This window comes from Pongo pygmaeus, chromosome 7, assembly GCF_028885625.2.
Source record: "Pongo pygmaeus isolate AG05252 chromosome 7, NHGRI_mPonPyg2-v2.0_pri, whole genome shotgun sequence".
Taxonomy (NCBI): domain Eukaryota; kingdom Metazoa; phylum Chordata; class Mammalia; order Primates; family Hominidae; genus Pongo; species Pongo pygmaeus.
This window is the reverse complement of record NC_072380.2, coordinates 19869499-19888022: the sequence shown is the minus strand read 5'-3', so window position 1 is coordinate 19888022 and position 18524 is coordinate 19869499. Positions and strand designations below refer to the sequence as shown.

At 37.1% G+C, this 18524-nt stretch overlaps 1 long non-coding RNA gene across 1 annotated transcript in view; it reads left to right on the top strand.

Moving 5' to 3' along the window:
- The window catches only part of LOC134739991 (uncharacterized), a 38118-nt gene extending 19965 nt beyond the window's left edge, over positions 1–18153 (top strand). The window contains exons 4-5 of the long non-coding RNA XR_010127157.1: positions 4294–4374; positions 18025–18153. This is a non-coding gene — a long non-coding RNA (uncharacterized LOC134739991). The remainder of the gene's footprint in view (positions 1–4293; positions 4375–18024) is intronic.
- The last annotated feature ends 371 nt before the right edge of the window (positions 18154–18524 follow it).

Below are 18524 nucleotides of genomic sequence, written 5' to 3'. Positions count from 1 at the left end.
TTTTCAAGGCTTATCCATGTTATAATAAGTATTAGTACTTCATTCCTTTTTATGGCCAAATAATATTCCATGGCATGTATATACCATACTCTGTTTATCCATTCATCAACTATTGGACATTGCTGTTGTTTCCAGTCTTTGGCTAGTATGAATAATGCTCCTATGAACATTTGTATACAAGTTTTTGTGTGAACTTGTGTTTTCATTTCTCTTGGTTATATACTTAGGAATAGAATTGCTGGATCATATGAGAACTCTACAGCTAACTTTTGGAAGAACTGCTAAACTTTTTTTTCAACAGCAGCTGCACTATTTTATATTCCCACTAGCAATCTACAAGGATTCTAATTTCTCTGCCAACTCTTGTTATATTAGTATGTTATTTAAGGTTCTTTTATTCTATACTGTCTCCCACCCCATTTCTTTCTTTTCTTAACAATGTATTTATTGAAGAAACCAGACTATTTGATCTGTAGAGCTTCTCACGATTTGGGTTTTAGTAAATGCATACTTATGGTGAAATTTTAAATGTCATCTAATTTCTGCAAATTGGCAGCTGTATTCAGAGACTGGGTCAGACTAGGTTTGATGTATTTGGCAAGACTGTAGACGGTTTTATCAAGAGGCACGTGATGTCTGACGGTCTCTCTGATGGTGATGTTAACAGCTGCGAATGCTTTGTGCCTAGATTTAATAATTCACTGGGGGTTATGAAATGTTGCTCTTCAAATTCTATCACTTCTCTTTCACTTGTTGGCTAGAATATGCTCATAAATATAATTTTTGTAACTCTCTTGCTATAATTCATATGGGATGCAGCTCATACAGGACAGGAAAATTACATGCTTGATTCGTGTCCTTTATTAATTAGATCTGCAAGACAACTGGTTTCCTATCAACCTCTGAAAGTGATTAATTTTGGTTTTAAAAATATTAATTAGTTAGTATTCTTTTTTTTTTTTTTTGAGATGGAGTTTTGCTCTTGTTGCCCATGCTGGAGTACAATGGCATGATCTTGGCTCACTGCAACCCCTGCCTCCTGGGTTCAAGTGATTCTCCTGCCTCAGCCTCCCAAGTAGCTGGGATTACAGGCGCCCACCACCATGCCCAGATAATTTTTTGTATTTTTAGTAGAGATGGTGTTTCAATATGTTGACTAGGCTGGTCTCGAACTCCTGACCTCAGGTGATCCACCTACCTCAGCCTCCCAAAATGTTGGGATTACAGGCGTGAGCCACTGCACCCAGCCCAATTAGTTAGTATTCTTATGAACTCTTGGGTTTACATTTATTTGATGGGTTTCAGATCATTGCAATGATTAACCTTCTTGAGAGCCTACTGTCTTATCTTTGGCCAGGAGAATCCTCTTTGAGTTGGCTGCACAGAGTTATTCTGTCAATACTCTAGTATTTTTTGACAGCTTCCTTTTTACCTGGTGTATTAGTCCATTTTCATGCTGCTAATAAAGACATACCCAAGACTGGGTAATTTATAAAGAAAAAGAGGCTTAATGGACTCACAGTTCCATGTGGCTGGGAAGGCATCACAATCATGGCAGAAGGTGAAAGGCACGTCTTACATGGTGGCAGGCAGGAGACAATGAGAACCAAGCAAAAGAGGTCTCCCCTTATAAAACCATCAGGTCTCGTGAGACTTATTCATCACCACGAGAACAGTATGGGGGACGCTATCCCCATGATTCAATTACCTCCCACCAGGTCCCTCCCACAACATGTGGGGATTATAGGAGCTACAATTCAAGATGAGATTTGGGTGGGGACACTTCCAAACCATATCAATTGCTATAACAAGATGTTCCAGAGTCATCTTCTACTGCTTCTCTTTTAGATCTGTTAGCCATTTTTTAAAGATGCCTTTTTTTGTTTGTTTCTTTTTGTATCATTTTGTATTTTCATGGGAACTGTCTTCCCGTGTCCACTGTCAAGGTGTTCTGCTGTTCTTTACTGTGGATTTCTGTTGGCTATTCTATGATGTTGCTGTTCTCACCCTGTCAGATGCCCGGTGGCTTCTCTCTGTTTCCTCCTGCAAAGATGTCAATACCATACAGGTATTGTGGCTGTTGGTGGTTTGTTCTTATCTGCTTGAATTTTGGGGTTTGTGGGCATACCCTCTCACCCAGGTTTATTGTTAATGTTAGTCGTGATTTTGCCATTGCTAAATAGTTTCTCTGTCTATTGTTACATGGCAATTCAGAAAGAACCCAAAGCTATGTCATGTCTGCCACTGCCACATTCCCAGAATCTTTTGTGGTGTTTTTGGACTTGCAGAAGTCTTAAATTTTAATGTAGTCAGATTTATCAATCTTTAATGTTATGGGTTTATGCTTCTGCTTGTATGCTTAGAGAGGCTTTCTCCACTCTAAACTCAGATAAGTAATCTCTCATACATTTTTAAGTACTTTATTGGGGTTTTTTTGGCACATTAAAAATGTAATCCATCTGTAATTTATTTTGGTGTTTGGTGAGATTTAGGGATCTGATTTTATTTTTCCAAGTAGACTTTTCCAAAATCATTTGTTCGATTATCTCAGAACTGATTTAAAAGGCCTCATTTAATCTAGACTAAACACTCTTTGTAGTTAGGTCTGTTATTAAGCTCTCTAATCATTTCCATCAGTGTGTCTTCCACACAGTTTTAACGACCAAACATTATAATTTTCCATGTCTGCAAAGTGTGAGAACCTCTCTTTTATTAATCCTTTCTAACATTTTAAAACCATTCCTTCCCATTTATTCTTTAAGATGAATAGCTGAAAAATTTCATCAATCTCATGGTTATTTTGACTGGAATGGCAAATAATTTGGAGAGAAATAATATTTTCATAACATTAGAATGTTTCCATTCAGGGAAATAGTATATTTCTTCATTTATTCTAGTCTTCTCTGATGGTCCTTGGTAAAATTGTCAATTTATTCCTATAAGTCCTCCAAATCTCTTTGTGAATAGAAAAATATAATCCGTCATCTCCTTCTTCTGAGAGGCAGAATTTGTTCCAGAGTCTGGGCTGCTGATTCCCCAAATGGGGTTAAATGTTGCGTTGCTCCCCAGCAGGAAACCTGCAGAGACAGAGAATAAACGAGGTATGGCCACTGTGAGCATATGACTTGCAGCTCTCTAACTTCAGGGAGCATAAATGTGCAAGGGCCGGAGCTGCAGTGCTCTGATGTGCACTGCCGCATTTGCACCAGGCCGTGTTTCTCAGAGGTTGCGCCAAGCCAATGACAGAGTGTGGCTGAGATGCTAAGGCAGACTCATTTCTAGGAGACAGACTTCTGCCAGCTGACTTTAGCTTGAGGACTTCTCAAAAGCTCTGCTGAGATTGCCTTAAATTGCATGGCCATGGCTGTTTGAGATGTTTCCACTCAATTTTTCTCCCCTATTTCCTTTGCTTGGATCCTCTTTCCTTGTGTCAGTCTGTCGATCTGGTGGATCTCCAGGCCTTCTTGGCTCCCCACCTATTTTCTCCCATAGGTGTTTTCTCTAATACAATTCTTGTATGTTTAATACCATGTTTGTATCTACTTCTTAGAGGACCTGGAGTAACACACATGACTTTGCAATTTCATATTTTAAAATGATTTTACTCTTAGAATTTAATAAAAACATATCATATGGTTAAAATGTTGTACCAGTAAGTAGTTTCTCCATAGTAGAAGAGCTAATAAGTAGTTGAGCTGGGCATCAAATACTAGCTTTTGGTCTAACTCAAAAGCCCATTCTCAGCTCACACATGTGGTTTACACTTTGAAGGGCAGTATTATCGGATTGGCATAGAGACTCCATATTAACCAGGAGAAGCATTTAAGGTGGGAATGAGAAGTTGGGACTGGAGTCTGGGCAATTTGAGTGCTTGGCTAGGGCATTTAAGGAGCTGTGAATTCTGGCTGAGCGGTGGCCTGTCATTCTACTTAAAGCAGGGTCTAAGTTTGGTGGTGGCAAGGGAATTTAGCATTTGAAAAGGTAGTTTGGAAATACGTGTATACAGAGTGTCAAATGAATGCCTTTTGATGCTGCATTTGCACTTCTAGAAATTTATGTGAAGAAAATGATTAAGAATATACTCATCTATGGTACTATAATAATGTTCAATAAACTGCTGTTTGAAATAATGCAAAGTTGGAAACAATGTAAATGTCTAACAATGGAAGATTTGGTTAAATAAGTGATAATCTATACCAGTGTATAAAAACATTTGAAATGATATTACATGAATGTAATTGCTGATGTGAAAAGTGTTTACAATATGCTTTTAAATGACATATTTATTTACAGACAAAGGTCTCCCTACATTTCCCAGGCTGGAGTGCAGAGGTGCAATCACAGCTCACTGCAGCCTCGACTTCCCAGTCTCAGGTGAGCGTCCCCCTCAGCCTCCCGAGTAACTGGGACTACAGGTGTGTGCCACTACGCTCTGCTAATTTTTTGTATTATTTTGTAGAGATGGGGTTTCTTCATGTTGCCCAAGCTGGTCTCGAACTTTTGGGCTCAAGAGGTCCACCCACGCTGGCCTCCCAAATTGTTGGGATTACAGATGTGAACCACTATGCCTGGGCACCATATGCTTTTTTTTCTTTCAAAAGCGTTGTTGAATTAAAAGAAAAACACCTTTATTTTGAAATAATCTTAAACTTATAGAAACATTGCAGAAACAGTAAAGATTTCTTTTCCTTAACCATTTTAAAATAAGTTGCCAACATGATGTCCTGATGGCCCTGAATACTTGTGTACTGTGGTTAGGTGCAGGTCATTCTCCTACCTAATCAACATACAACTATAAATATCAAGAAATTAACATTGATATCTGTATTAGGGTTCTCCAGGCTGGAGAAAACAAGGAAGGATTCTCCCCTAGAGCCTCCAGAGGGAGCTCAGCCCTGCTGACACACTTATTTTGGACTTCTGGACTCTAGAACTGTAGAGAAAACATTTCTGTTATTTTAAACCATGAAGCTTGTGATAATTTGTTACAGTAGCCTCAATAAACAAATATAATGTCCTTTCCTTGCTCTAGCCCTAGTATTAGCTATTTCTCAAGGAGCCCTGGTTCCTTGGTGTAGAATGTGTAATATACATGTACATCCATGAATTCACACTGATCTCTCTAGTTTCTACCTACAATCACAACTTTCACATCTGTCTTCTTTTTTCCCATATTAATACCTTCCTTCTCTAACAGTGAGAAACCACCTGGTTCTCAATATATTATTAGTTGAATCCCCCATATGTATGTAAATTAGCTCCCATTGTTACTGGTGGAGGGTGTCCAGGTTCTTGGCGTCTTGAACAAAGAATTAGACAAAACACACAAACAAAGCAAGGAAAGAATGAAGCAACAAAAACAGAGATTTATTGAAAACAAAACTACACTCAGCAGGGTAAAAGTGGGCTGAGCAAGCGGCTCAAGAGCCTGGTTACAGAATTTTCTGGAGTTTAAATACCCTCTAGAGATTTTACATTGGTTACATGGTGTACGCCCAATGTAAATGAAGTAGTGGCCCTTGATCAGTCTGATTGGTTATGGGAGGGGACCAATCAGAGGCTGAAGTGAAGTCACAAAGTTACACGCTATGCAAATGTCCGATTGGTTGCGGAAAGTGACCGATCAGAGGCTGAAGTAAAGTTACAAAGTTATACTTCTATGCAAATGAAGGTTTGGCCCCTGACCAGCCCGATTGGTTGCGGGAGGGGACCAATCAGAGGTACTTTGAAATTTTCATCTGCCACAGAGAAAAGGGGTGGTTTGCAAACGGAGTAGCCTCTGGTCCTTTTGTTACTTGGGCATGGAAAGTTAAGGTTTTCCTTTTGATTTAGTTCTAGGAAGTCAATGTGAATCAGCCTTAGGTTCCCTGCCTCCAGACCCTATTCTCCTGCCTCACCATCACCACCACTGCCCACCCCCTCACAAATGCTCTTCTCATCCTGCTTACTCTTTAAATTCCTGTTTGGGAGCCACCACGCAGCAGCCTGCCCCTCATGCTGGTGTCCTCCTCACTCAGTTGGATTCTTTTTTTAATTTTTCTAATTTTTTAGTTAGTTTTTTTTTTTTTTTTGATGTGGGGTCTCACCTTGTTGCCCAGGCTGTAGTGCAGTGGCACCATCTCGGATCTCAGCTCACTGCAACCTCTGCCTTCCAGGCTCAAGTGATCTTCCTACTTCAGCCTCCGAAGTAGTTGGGACTACAGGTGTGTGCCACCACGCCTGGAAAATTTTTTTAATTTTTAATTTTTTGTAGAGGCAGAGGTCTCACTATATTGCCCAAGCTGATCTCAAACTCCTGGGCTAAAGCGATTCTCCCACTTCTGCCTCCCAGGGTGCTGGAATTGTAGACATGAGCCACCGTGCCTGGCCCCACTTGAATTCTGACACTTTGCACGAGGCTGCCTATGTCACTCTCCACTCCTCCTCTACTCCTCCCCCTGCTGCCTCTGATGTACCCCATGCTGGGCTGCCACAGCCTGCCCTCCCTACCCTACCCTCACACTCAGCCACAGGATGCCCCCCTCACTTGGTTCCACTCAATGATTTAATGATCTTGGACTCAATTTTTCAGGAAGAAAAAGAAGAAGGAAAAGAGGAAAATAAAGGCAGAAAGGAAGACACCATCTACATTTTTAAGTGAAAAAAAAAAGTCATACTCATATATTTGGGGGAAAATCTGTACAAGCAAAGAAAAGAATCTGGACATGCCTATGCTAAGATTATCCACAGTGGCTGTCACTGGGAGACTAGGTCTTGGGTGTACTTTCTTTCCTCTGTTTGCTGGACTCAATTTTCTTTTCTTCTCTTTGTCATCCTCCCCCACCTTCTCCTTAAGAGGGGTGTTCAATGAGCACAAATTTTTTTTTTTTTTTTTTTTTTTTTAGAGTCTCTCTCTGTTGCCCAGGCTGGAGTGCAGTGGTGCGATCTCGGCCCACCTCCCTGGTTGAAGGGATCCTCCTGCCTCAGCCTCCCAAGTAGCTGGGATTACAGGCATGCGCCACCATGCCTGGCTAATTTTCGTATCACAGTTTGTTTTTGTAATAACTAAAATAACTAAAAACTATATTTTTGAATATGAAAAACAGGGCCTATAATTAAACTCATTTTTTTTTCTGTCCTGTGTAGAGAGTAACTCAAATAGTATGGTTTTTAGGATGACATGAGTTTTTCTTTTAACTTGAAAAATGGTTTTTGGAAGCTGGCCCACCCAGAAAATAGTGCTGCTTACTTATTCTGTTAATTGCTTGAATCTGAGGGTGTATCTTTTTCTATAGCTAACTGATATCTCTGACATTTTCCCAGCTGGTTTATTGATTCATTAAAAGATAAATCATTCATCTGTGCTGGGCAATGTGTAGAGTAAGAGAGAAAAATGTAGAAAACAGGATTCTTGTTCTTTTTTTATGCTCTCAAATTTAATACAATTTATTAACATTTTCACTTGTGTCAAGTAGAGCTGACTTGAATCTAGGCAAATACCATCCCAACTAAGAGCATCTATAGCTCTTTAAATTTCTGCTCTGCAGATATTGGTGGGATGTATGTGGTTGATTATAAGCAACCTGTTTTAGGAAGGTACATACATGCAAAAGCTTTGTGATATGTTATACTAATATAGCTCTGTAATATAGTTCCTGTTGCTCCAAATCTTTGTTTTCTTGAGTTACTTATGGTAGAATCAATTTCACTTTACATGTGGCTGTTGAAAACAGACTCCATTTAGAACGATTTATTCCATGAAGTCATGCTCTTTGCTCTTTGGAGCTTTCACCAGGGAAGTTTTATTTCTTTATATTAGTGATTTTGGCCCAACGAAGTGTTTCTCCACTCTGACTCGTTTCTGAGTAAGCCACACTTGCCTGGGCCTTTTAGATTCCAGCTGTAGAAATTTTGAGCCTGTTGAAAAATCGTTTCCTATTACTCTGTAAAGGTAACCAAATGTGTAATACCCTTTAGCATTAGGTTTATATTTTTCTAGTACTTTTGTTTGGGTTCTTTTTTATCCTTGTGTCCAGTAACATTATTTGTAATGGTCTGTTTTCAGGGAGATTAATTGCATTCTCGGTATATCTGCTTTCCTATTTGAAAATTTTCTTTCTGGAACAGGATTGGAAAATAATAGAAAACAGCTCACGCAGCTGCGTTAGTTACCAAGACAACAAAATGGAGAAATAACTGGCTGGTTGGCTTTTTTCTCTTTTTCTGAGCTACCTTCCAAATACAGTCATCTCCTTCCTAAAAGCAATGTACCTGTTTGAAATAACTAGTTTGAGATTACTAGTTGATAGTTACTGTATTACTTTTGTCACAACAGTATTAAGTGCCCTGATTATAGTCTGAGGAGAAAACAGTTTGTTTTTCTCCAAGTTTTCCTTTAAATTATTTTAAAAATTATATAGATAATACATTTATACATGTTCAGTATAAGAAAGTAAAACTTTACAGAGGTATAAAGTGTAAAAAGTGTAAATCCTGCTTTCCAGGTCCCTTATCTTGACCGATATTAACATATTGTAGTGAATATGATTTCAGTAAATTGACTCTGAGTGAACTTCAGAGCAGTAATGTGTTCAGATCAGTAAGAACCATGTGTTAAATACAGATGTTAAAAGTTAAACATTTAAGAACCTCTGGCTGGGCATCATGGCTCATGCCTGTTATCCCAGCACTTTGGGAGGCCAAGGCGGGTAGATCACCTGAGGTCAGGAGTTTGAGACCAGCCTGGACAACATGGTGAAACCCTGTCTCTACTAAAAATAAAAAAAATTAGCTAGGTGTGGTGGCGGGCTCCTGTAATCCCAGATCCTTAGGAGGCTGAGGCAGGAAAATCTCTTGAACCTGGGAGGCGGAGGTTGCAGTGAGCCGAGACTGCACCATCGCACTCCAGCCTGGGCGACAAGAGCGAAATTCCATCTCATAATAATAATAATAAATACATAAGTAAATAAACCCCCCTTAACATTTATATAAGGAATATATGTTTCTTGTATAAAATTCAGGAAACGACAAGCAAGAAAGCACAAATTACCCAAAATTGCAATACCCCGAAGTCACCCCCATTCAAATTTTGTTTCTAATTCTTTCAAGAGGATTAGTTTTTATTTTAAAGTAATGCCAGATCATTAAATAAAAAATAAATATGTATTACTGTTCACAATAACAAAGCAAAAATAATAGCTACTCTTATTAACACTCCCTATAGTAAAAGCTTACATGCCTGTAAACACAATCATTTTGGGGTAACATTTGGCATATTAATTTGTGACCCATTCTTTCCTTTTGTATATAGGCATTTTTTTTTTTTTTTGAGACGGAGTTTTGCTCTTGTTGCCCAGGCTGGAGTACAATGGCACGATCTCGGCTTGCAGCAACCTCCGCCTCCCAGGTTCAAGCTATTCTCCTGACTCAGCCTCCCAAGAAGCTGGGATTACAGGCATGTGCCACCACGCCCAGCTAATTTTGTATTTTTAGTAGAGACAGGGTTTCTCCATGTTGGTCAGGCTGGTCTCGAACTCCGGACCTCAGGTGATCTGCCTGCCTTGGCTTCCCAAAGTGCTGGGATTACTGGCATGAGCCACCGCGCCCGGCCTATATAGGTATTTTTTAAAAGTATGTCGTTATCATTGTACTGTATAGACAATTTGAACTCTAATTATTGTTTAAAATTTTTGTTATTTATATATTATTTGAAATAATATATTTTTATAGTACATTATCAGATAGCTTTTTAAGCATGCTTTTATTGCTTGTCTAATATTTCACTGAATGCATGTATGATTCATATATAATCATTTCCATGTTGTTGGGCATTTATTATTTCTGCCTTTTCATATGGAGCTCTTTTTGTATTATTCCTTAGAATAAATTACTTCTTAAAATGGATTTATCAGAAATGAAATGATTGAGTCAAGGCTATGAATAGTTTTGGAGCTCTTGAATGTCTTGCTAAATTGCTTTACCAAAGGGATACTGATTCTTCCTGTTGTCATCATTACATAACAGCATTAGCAACCGTGTTTCCTATTCTTCTAATTTGATAGACGCAAAATGACAACATGTATTTAGTCAGTTTCTCTTTGATTATGACTGAGTTTAGTTATTTATCCATGTTTACTAGTACTATTTGCTTTTTTAATGGATTTTTTCTCTGTTATGATGCTGCATTTTATCCTAAAAATATATGTCTTTTTTAAATCTCAAAAGTAATACATACTTACTTTAAAAATAAAACAATACAAAATGCATATAAAAAACAGAACTTTCTCTCTTTCACTGCATCTCCTTCATCCAGGAGTGGAGGGGTATGTATATCTACATCTCCAGACGTTTCTCTAAGATAAGGAATTAAACCCTATCTGTTCTTTTTGGTGGTGATGGAGGGGCTACGAGTTTGATATGGGTTCCTTTTCAAGCAAAGATATTCACCTTTGTCTTATGTCCTTTATATGGATATTTTCCATTTGTTGTTAACCTTTAACAGTTCAACTAAATATTAATTATAATTAATTTTAAATTTTTAAAATTAGGCTTTTGTTGCTGTTGCAGTAAACTTTGCTCATCTTTTCCTTTGTGTTTTCATTTTTAATTCTTTTCACCTTACAATGGCCTTTTTCACCAAAAGGCTCACAAAATATTAAGTTCTGTCTTCTGCTATCATAAAATTTTGGTATATATTGTAAGATGATCTTCTAAAAGCTTTTTCCCCCCAAATTGTGAGTCATGTCCTCAAACGTTGGGCTGCATAATTCCGGTCTTTCTCAATGATTTGCAGTGCCTCCATGGTCCTATTTTAAGTTCAGAAGTCTAAGAAGGTCTTTCTCCAGTGTATCTTGTTTTATTGAGTTGTGTCATTTAATGTTATTTTTAAAAAGTGTTACATAAAAATAGGTCTGATATTTTCATAAGAGTAGATTTCCCTTTGTATAAAACACAGAAAAGTTTATGTATGCCTCCCTGGGAAATGTTTTTCCTCCAGAACTTGCCTACATTTTTAAAAAGTACTGTTAATATTTTATGATGTACATTAAATATGGATTAACATATAAAAATGAGATTACTCATTTTCTTATTTTCAGTTTAGAGCTTGAGCTCTTCTCAGATGTTTACTTTTCAGTGATGATGAGGCGGGGGACACAGCAGAGAGTTGGTACATAATCAATACTGCTAATCCTGTTTTATAGATGAAGAAACTAAGGACCTAACTGGGGTCTGTCTCATATGCATGACTGACTGCTATTGTTGAAGAAAATTTGGCTTGCTTTCTTCCTCCGACTTTTGTAAACATCTCTTTTTAAGTATGAGAGTTAGAGCTTCTTGTTTCCTAATTCAGAACACATCTTTTTCTCTTAAAGAATGGGTATCTAAATATTGCCATGTAAAAGTTTTAAGAGACTGTGGCATGTAGAGTATCTAAATCATGTAAGAGCAGAGTTTAACTACAGCCAATTGAATTATGAGTGTTTAGATGTTCACATTTTCGTTCATTGATTAAAAACTTAATTTTGACTTGATTTCAAGTTGATTTCAACTCTGCCTAGCTGTGCAGCTAACATCTCAAATTATCTCTTATTTTTTAAATTGTGGTAAATATATGTAACATAAAATTTACCACATTGACCATTTTAAGTGTACAGTTCAGTGGCATTAAGTATATTCACAATGTTGTACAGCCTTCACCATCATCCATCTCAAGAAGCTTTTCATTACCTAAACAGGAACTGTACCCATTAAATAAGTAGCTCCCCGTTCTGTCTTCCTTAGTCCCCAGTAACCTCTGTTCTACTTTTGTCTCTGTGTATTTCCCTATTTAATGTACCTCCTGTAAGTGAAATCATACAATATTTGCTCCTTAGTATCTGTTTATTTCACTTAGCTTAATGTCTTCAGGGTTCATTCATGTAGCAGGTATCACAATTTCATTTCTTTCATGGCTGAATAATATTCCATTATGTGTATACACCATATTTTGTTTATCCATTCATCTATTGATAAGCACAGAAGAAGTTTCCACCTTTGGCTATTGCAAATAATGCTACAATGAACACTGAGTATCTGTTTGAGTCATTGTTCTCAATTCTTTTTTTAAAATTTAAGTTCCGGGATACATGTGCAGAATATGCAGGTTTGTTACATAGGTATATGTGTGCCATGGTGGTTTGCTGCACCTATCAACCCATTTTCTAGGTTTTAAGCCCTGCATGGATTAGCTATTTGTCCTAATGCTCTCCCTCCCCTTGCCCCCCAACCCCCGACAGGCCCTGGTGTGTGTTGTTCCCTTCCCTGTGTCCATGTATTCTCATTGTTCAACTCCCACTTATGAGTGGGAACATGTGGTATCTGGTTTTCTGTTCCTGTGTTAGTTTGTTGAGGATGATGGTTTCCAGCTTCATCTATGTCCCTGCAAAGAACATGATCTAATTCCCTTTTATGGTTGCATAGTATTCCATCATGTATATGTACCACATTTTCTTTATCCAGTCTATTATTGATGGGCATTTGGGTTGGTTCCATGTCTTTGCTATTGTAAATAGTGCTGCAGTAAACATATGTGTGCATGTGTCTTTATAGCAGAATGATTCATATTCCTTTGGGTATATACCCAGTGATGGGATTGCTGGGTCAAATGGTATTTCTGATTCTAGATCCGTGAGGAATTGCCACACTGTCTTCCACAGTGGTTGAACTAATGTACATTCACCACCAACAGTGTAAAAGCGTTCTGTTTCTCCACAGCCTCGCAAGCCTCTGTTGTGTCGTGACTTTTTAATAATTGCCATTCTTACTGGTGTGAGATGGTGTCTCATTGTGGTTTTGATTTGCATTTCTCTAATGATCAATGATGTTGAGCTTTTCTTCATATGTTTGTTTGGCCACATAAATGTCTTTTTCTTTTTTTCTTTTTGTTTTTTGAGACAGAGTCTTGCTCTGCTGCCCAAGCTGGAGTGCAGTGGCATGATCTCAGCTCAATGAAGCCTCTGCTTTCTGGGTTCAAGTGATTCTCCTGCCTCAGCCTCCTGAGTAGCTGGGATTACAAGCATGTACTACCATGTCCAGCTAACTTTTTGTATTTTGAGTAGAGATAGGGTTTCACCATGCTGGCCAGGCTGATCTCAAACTCCTGACCTCATGATCTGCCTGCCTCAGCCTCCCAAAGTGCAGGGATTACAGGCATGAGCCAGTGCACCTGGCCAGTGTCTTTTTTTTGAGAAGTTGTCTGTTCATATCCTTTGACCACTTTTTGATGGGGTTGTTTGTTTTTTTCTTGTAAATTTGTTTAAGGTCCTTGTAGATTCTGGATATTAGACCTTTGTCAGATGGGTAGATTGCAAAAATTTTCTCCCATTCTGTAGGCTCCTGTTCACTCTGATGCTCATTTCTTTTGCTGTGCAGAAGCTCTTTAGTTTAATTAAATCCCGTTTGTCAGTTTTGGCTTTTGTTGCCATTGCTTTTGGCAGTTTTGTCATGAAGTCTTTGCCCATGCCTATGTCCTGAATGGTATTTCTAGGGTTTTTATGGTTTTGGGTTTTACATTTAAGTCTTAATCCATCTTGAGGTAATTTTTGTGTAAGGTGTAAGGAAGGGGTACAGTTTCATTTTTCTGCTTATGGCTAGCCAGTTTCCCCAGTACCATTTATTGAATAGGAGATCCTTTCCCCATTGCTTGTTTTTGTTAGGTTTGTCAAAGATCAGATGGTTGTAGATGTGTGGTGTTATTTCTGAGATCTCTGTTCTGTTCCACTGGTCTATATATCTGTTTTGGTACCAGTACCCTGCTGTTTTGGTTACTGTAGCCTTGCAGTATAGTTTGAAGTCAGGTAGCATGATGCCTCCAGCTTTGTTCTTTTTATTTAGAATTGTCTTGGCTATATGGGCTCTTTTTTGGTTCCATATGCAATTTAAAATAGTTTTTTTCTATTTCTGTAAAGACTCTCAATGGTAGTTTGATGGGAATAGCATTCAATCTATAAATTACTTTGGGCAGTATGGCCATTTTCATGATATTGACTTTTCCCATCCATGAAGATGGAATGTTTTTCCATTCGTTTGTGTCCTCTCTTATTTCCTTGAGCAGTGGTTTGTAGTTCTCCTTGAAGAGGTCCTTCACATCCCTTGTTAGCCATATTCCTAGGTATTTTATTCTCTTTGTAGCAATTGTGAATGTGAGTTCACTTATGATTTGGCTCTCTGCTTGTCTATTGTTGGTGTATAGGAATGCTTGTGATTTTTGCACATTGATTTTGTATCCTGACACTTTGCTATAGTTGCTTATCAGTTTAAGATGTTTTTGGACTGAGATGATAGGGTTTTATAAATATACAATCATGTCATCTGCAAACAGACAATTTGACTTCCTCTCTTCCTATTTGAATACCCTTTATTTCTTTCTCTTGTTTGATTGCCCTGGCCAGAATTTCCAATACTATGTTGAATAGGAGTGGTGAGAGAGGGCATCCTTATCTTATGCCGGTTTTCAAAGGGAATGCTTCAAGCTCTTGCCCATTCAGTACGATATTGGCTGTGAGTTTGTCTTAAATAGTTATTATTTGGAGATATATTCTATCAATACCAGGTTTATTGACTGTTCTCAGTTCTTTGGGGTATATACCTGAGAGTGGAATTGCTGGATCATATGATAATTCTATGTTTAACTCTTTGAGGAACAAGTAACTTTTTTTTTTTTTCCACAGCAGCTGTACTATTTTACACTCCCACTAGCAATGCACAAGAATTCCATTTTCTCCATATCCTGGCCAATATTTTGATTTGCATTTACTTAATGACTAATGATGTTAAGCATCTTTTCATTGCTTATTAGCCACTATATATTTTTCTTGGGAAAATGTTGTTCAAGTCCCTCACCGCTGTGTGAATTGGGTTGTCTGGTTTGTTGTTGAGTTATAGAAGTTCTTTATACATTGCAGATACTAATCCTTTATCAGGTACATGATTTGCAAATGTTTTCTTCCATTCAGTGAGTTATCTTCTTATTCTTTTGATGATGTCCTTTGAGGTACAAAAGTCTTAAAATTTGAAGTCCATTTTATTATTATTTTTGTTTGTTGCCTGTGATTTTGGTTTTATAGCCAAGAAGTCACCACCAAATCCAAGTCATGAAGATTTTCTTCTAAGAGTTTTATAGTTTACATTCTTAGGTTTAGGTCTTTGACCCATATTGAGTTAATTTTTTGTATATGCTGTAAAGCAAGGGTCCAACTTCATTCTTTTGCATGTGGATATCCAGGTTTCCCAGCATTATTTGTTGAAAAAACTGTCTTTTCCTTATTGAATAATAAGGCTTTCTTGTCAAAAAATCAACTGATTACATTTTTAAGAGTTTTTTCCTGGGCTCTAGGTTCTATTCCATTGGTTTATATGTATATTTTTATGCCGGTACCACACTGGGTTAATTACTGAAATTTTGTAGTAAGTTTTGAAAAAGAAAGTGTGAGAACTCCAGCTTTGTTCTTTTTCAAGCTTGTTTTGGCTATTTGTTATCCCATGAGGTTCCATATAAATTTCAAGTTGGATTTTTCTATTTCTGAAAAAAAAAGTCCTTAGAATTTTGTAATGTCTTTGTGTGGCTTTGGCAACAGGGTAACACTGGCCTGATAGTTAGGAAACGTTTCTTTCTCTTAAATTTTCTGAAAGAGTTTAAGAAAGATTGGTGTTAATTCTTCTTAAATGTTTGGTAGAATTCACCAGTGAAGCCATGTGGTCCTGGGTTTTTTTGTGTGTAATATTTATGATTACCAGTTCAATCTCCTTAGTATCTATATGTCTATTCAGATTTTCTATTTCTTCATGGCTTAGTTTTGGTAGATTGTGTGTTTAGAAGAATTTGTCCACTTCATCTAGGTTATTCAATTTGTTGGCATACAATTGTTTATGGTATTCTTTTATGATTTTTATTTCTATAGAATCAGTAGTAATGCCTATTCATTTTCCTGTTACAATTATATTATGATAAGAGCATGAAATAAACTTTAAGGGAAAATTATTGAACTTCAACTTCTTATTCTTAAATTCATGAAGTTTATAACTCAGGAGGGCAATCTTGGAACAAAAATTTTGTAACCAAAATTCTCAAGTATCTTACGTCACAAAATAAAGTGCTTTTGTTGGTGGCTTGAGTCAGGATGAAAGGCTGGCTTCTAGTTTGAATTTTGCAGTGTTTCAAATACAGGAAATTTCCAGGTATCACAGTAAGACCTAATCTGACTAGGGTGCAATTGTATCCAAATGTGACATTTCTGTTTTAGGAGTGATATCAGATATGTCACATCCATGGATGTCATCAGTCTCCAGGTGATGAAGTAAGAAGGATAGCATTTGCATAATTGTCTACTTAATTTATTACCCCATTGTTTTATTTCTGCACTTATCTATAACATGAATATGTATAGATATAAACCCAATTCAATTTTTTTGGGTAGTTCTTTAAGGCCTAGACAACAGATAGCTGTCAATCAGTAGACGTAAGGTCAAAAACTGGAACACAAGACTTTTATCTTTGGTCATAACAGTAATAGTTTCTAGAAATTGGAAAGCATTTGAAAGAATTGAGAAAGCCGATATCCTTATGGGGGATGGTGAAAATCTTATTTTCTTAGTAGAGTTTAGAAGAGTCAATGGTATGATTTCAAACCAGTTCACATGATGGTATAAACTGGCATAATCTTTCAGTAAAGCAATATGGCAGTACATTCAAGAGCTCTACAACTATTCATAATCTTGAGCCAATAATTTTATTATTGATAAATAAATTCTAAGTAATAATGCTAATTAAATATATAAAGAGCTTTATATAAAAAATATATTCTAAGTAATAATGCTAATTAAATATATAAAGTGCTTTATATGAAAATTAGCATATATAATGCTAATATATAAAGAGCTTTATATTAAAAACTTTGTATATAGTATTTTATAGTCCCCATAACATAATTGGGAAAGTTTAAGTAAAAGCATGGATTTGTTCACAGCTATAGAAGATTAAAATTAAAGTTCATTATCAGGACAACACCCAGAAGTTCAGGTACCTTCTCCTCCGTCTACATCCACAGTATTTTGTGAAGTGAAACATTAAGAAAAAAATAAAATTTATTTATCACTAGTGTTTCTATGTGATAATGTGGTCAGCACTGTTTTGATGGCAAACTAAGATCTTTACATTAAGGAACAAAACATGAACTTATTGAGCAAGATAGAAAAGTAGAATGAAATACGAAAAAATAATTTCAGTATAGAGTCTCTAAGGGTCATTTGAATCAGAAATTCTCTAGAATAGTGATTTTGTCCCAAGGGACACTTGTCAACCTCAGGAGATGTTTTTTGATTGTCTTGACTGGGGGTGGGGAGTGGGGGTGTGCTACTGACATCTAGTGGTGGAAAGGTCAGAGATGCTGCTAAACATTCTATGCTGGTACAGGACGGTCATCCACAACAAAGAATCATTGCCCTGAATGGTCAGTAATGCTGAGGTCGAGAAACCAGCTCTAAAGAAAGTCATGAATATGCTTATACTATGACAATTATTAATTTAGAAGGATAATGAGTCTCAAACAGATAAATTTTGACTACGCTATTACTATGATCATGAGATGAAATTACAAGTGTACTATATTTGAACTGCAGAAGGAAGAAAGTCTGGTATATGGATAATCAGGTACCAGAGACACATTTTATTCTACAAAGACTTCCTCTAATTACACACCCACCACTAAATTATTCAAAATAAAATTAGGACAAGTGTATAGTAGTATAAATGAGTTAACATCCATTCGCAAAGAGGTCTACATAAAAATATGTTGTCATAAGAGGTGTTAACCTCTCAGCTTTTTTTTTAATTTTTATTTTTTGAGATGGGGTCTCCCTCTGTCACCCAGGGTAGAGTGCAGTGGTGTGATCATAGCTCACTGTAACCTTGAGCTCCTGTGTTCAGGGGATCCTCCTGCCTCAGCTTTCTGAGTACAGAGGACTGCAGGTGTGGACCACCACACCTGGCTAATAATATTTTTTTTTTAGGAGACAGGCATCTCGCTATGTTGCCCAGGCTAGTCTCGAACTCCTGGCCTCAAGTGATCCTCTCACCTCATTGTCTGGAGTAGCTGAGATTATAGTGGTGAACCACCATGCCTGGCACCCCTTCAGCTTTATTAAGGTATGACAATTAAAAATGGTGTACAATGTGATGCTTTGATATATGTATGCATTGTGAAATGATTAAATCAAGCTAATTAATATATCCATCACCTCACATGCTTATCATTTTCTCCTGGTAAGAACATTTAAGATCTAATCTCTTAGCAATTTCAAGTACAAAATGCATTATTATTATAGTTACCATGCTATACAATAGATCTTCAGAACTTATTCATCCGTCTAACTGAAACTTATTACTTTTAGCTGTTTGCTCTGAGAATCCTTGCTGGCGGCGTTTGCACAGCATAACTTTGATAGGAACTACCTCACTTTTAATTTGTCAGGAACTATCTCACTTTTGTTGTTATTTTTCCATTGCTCTA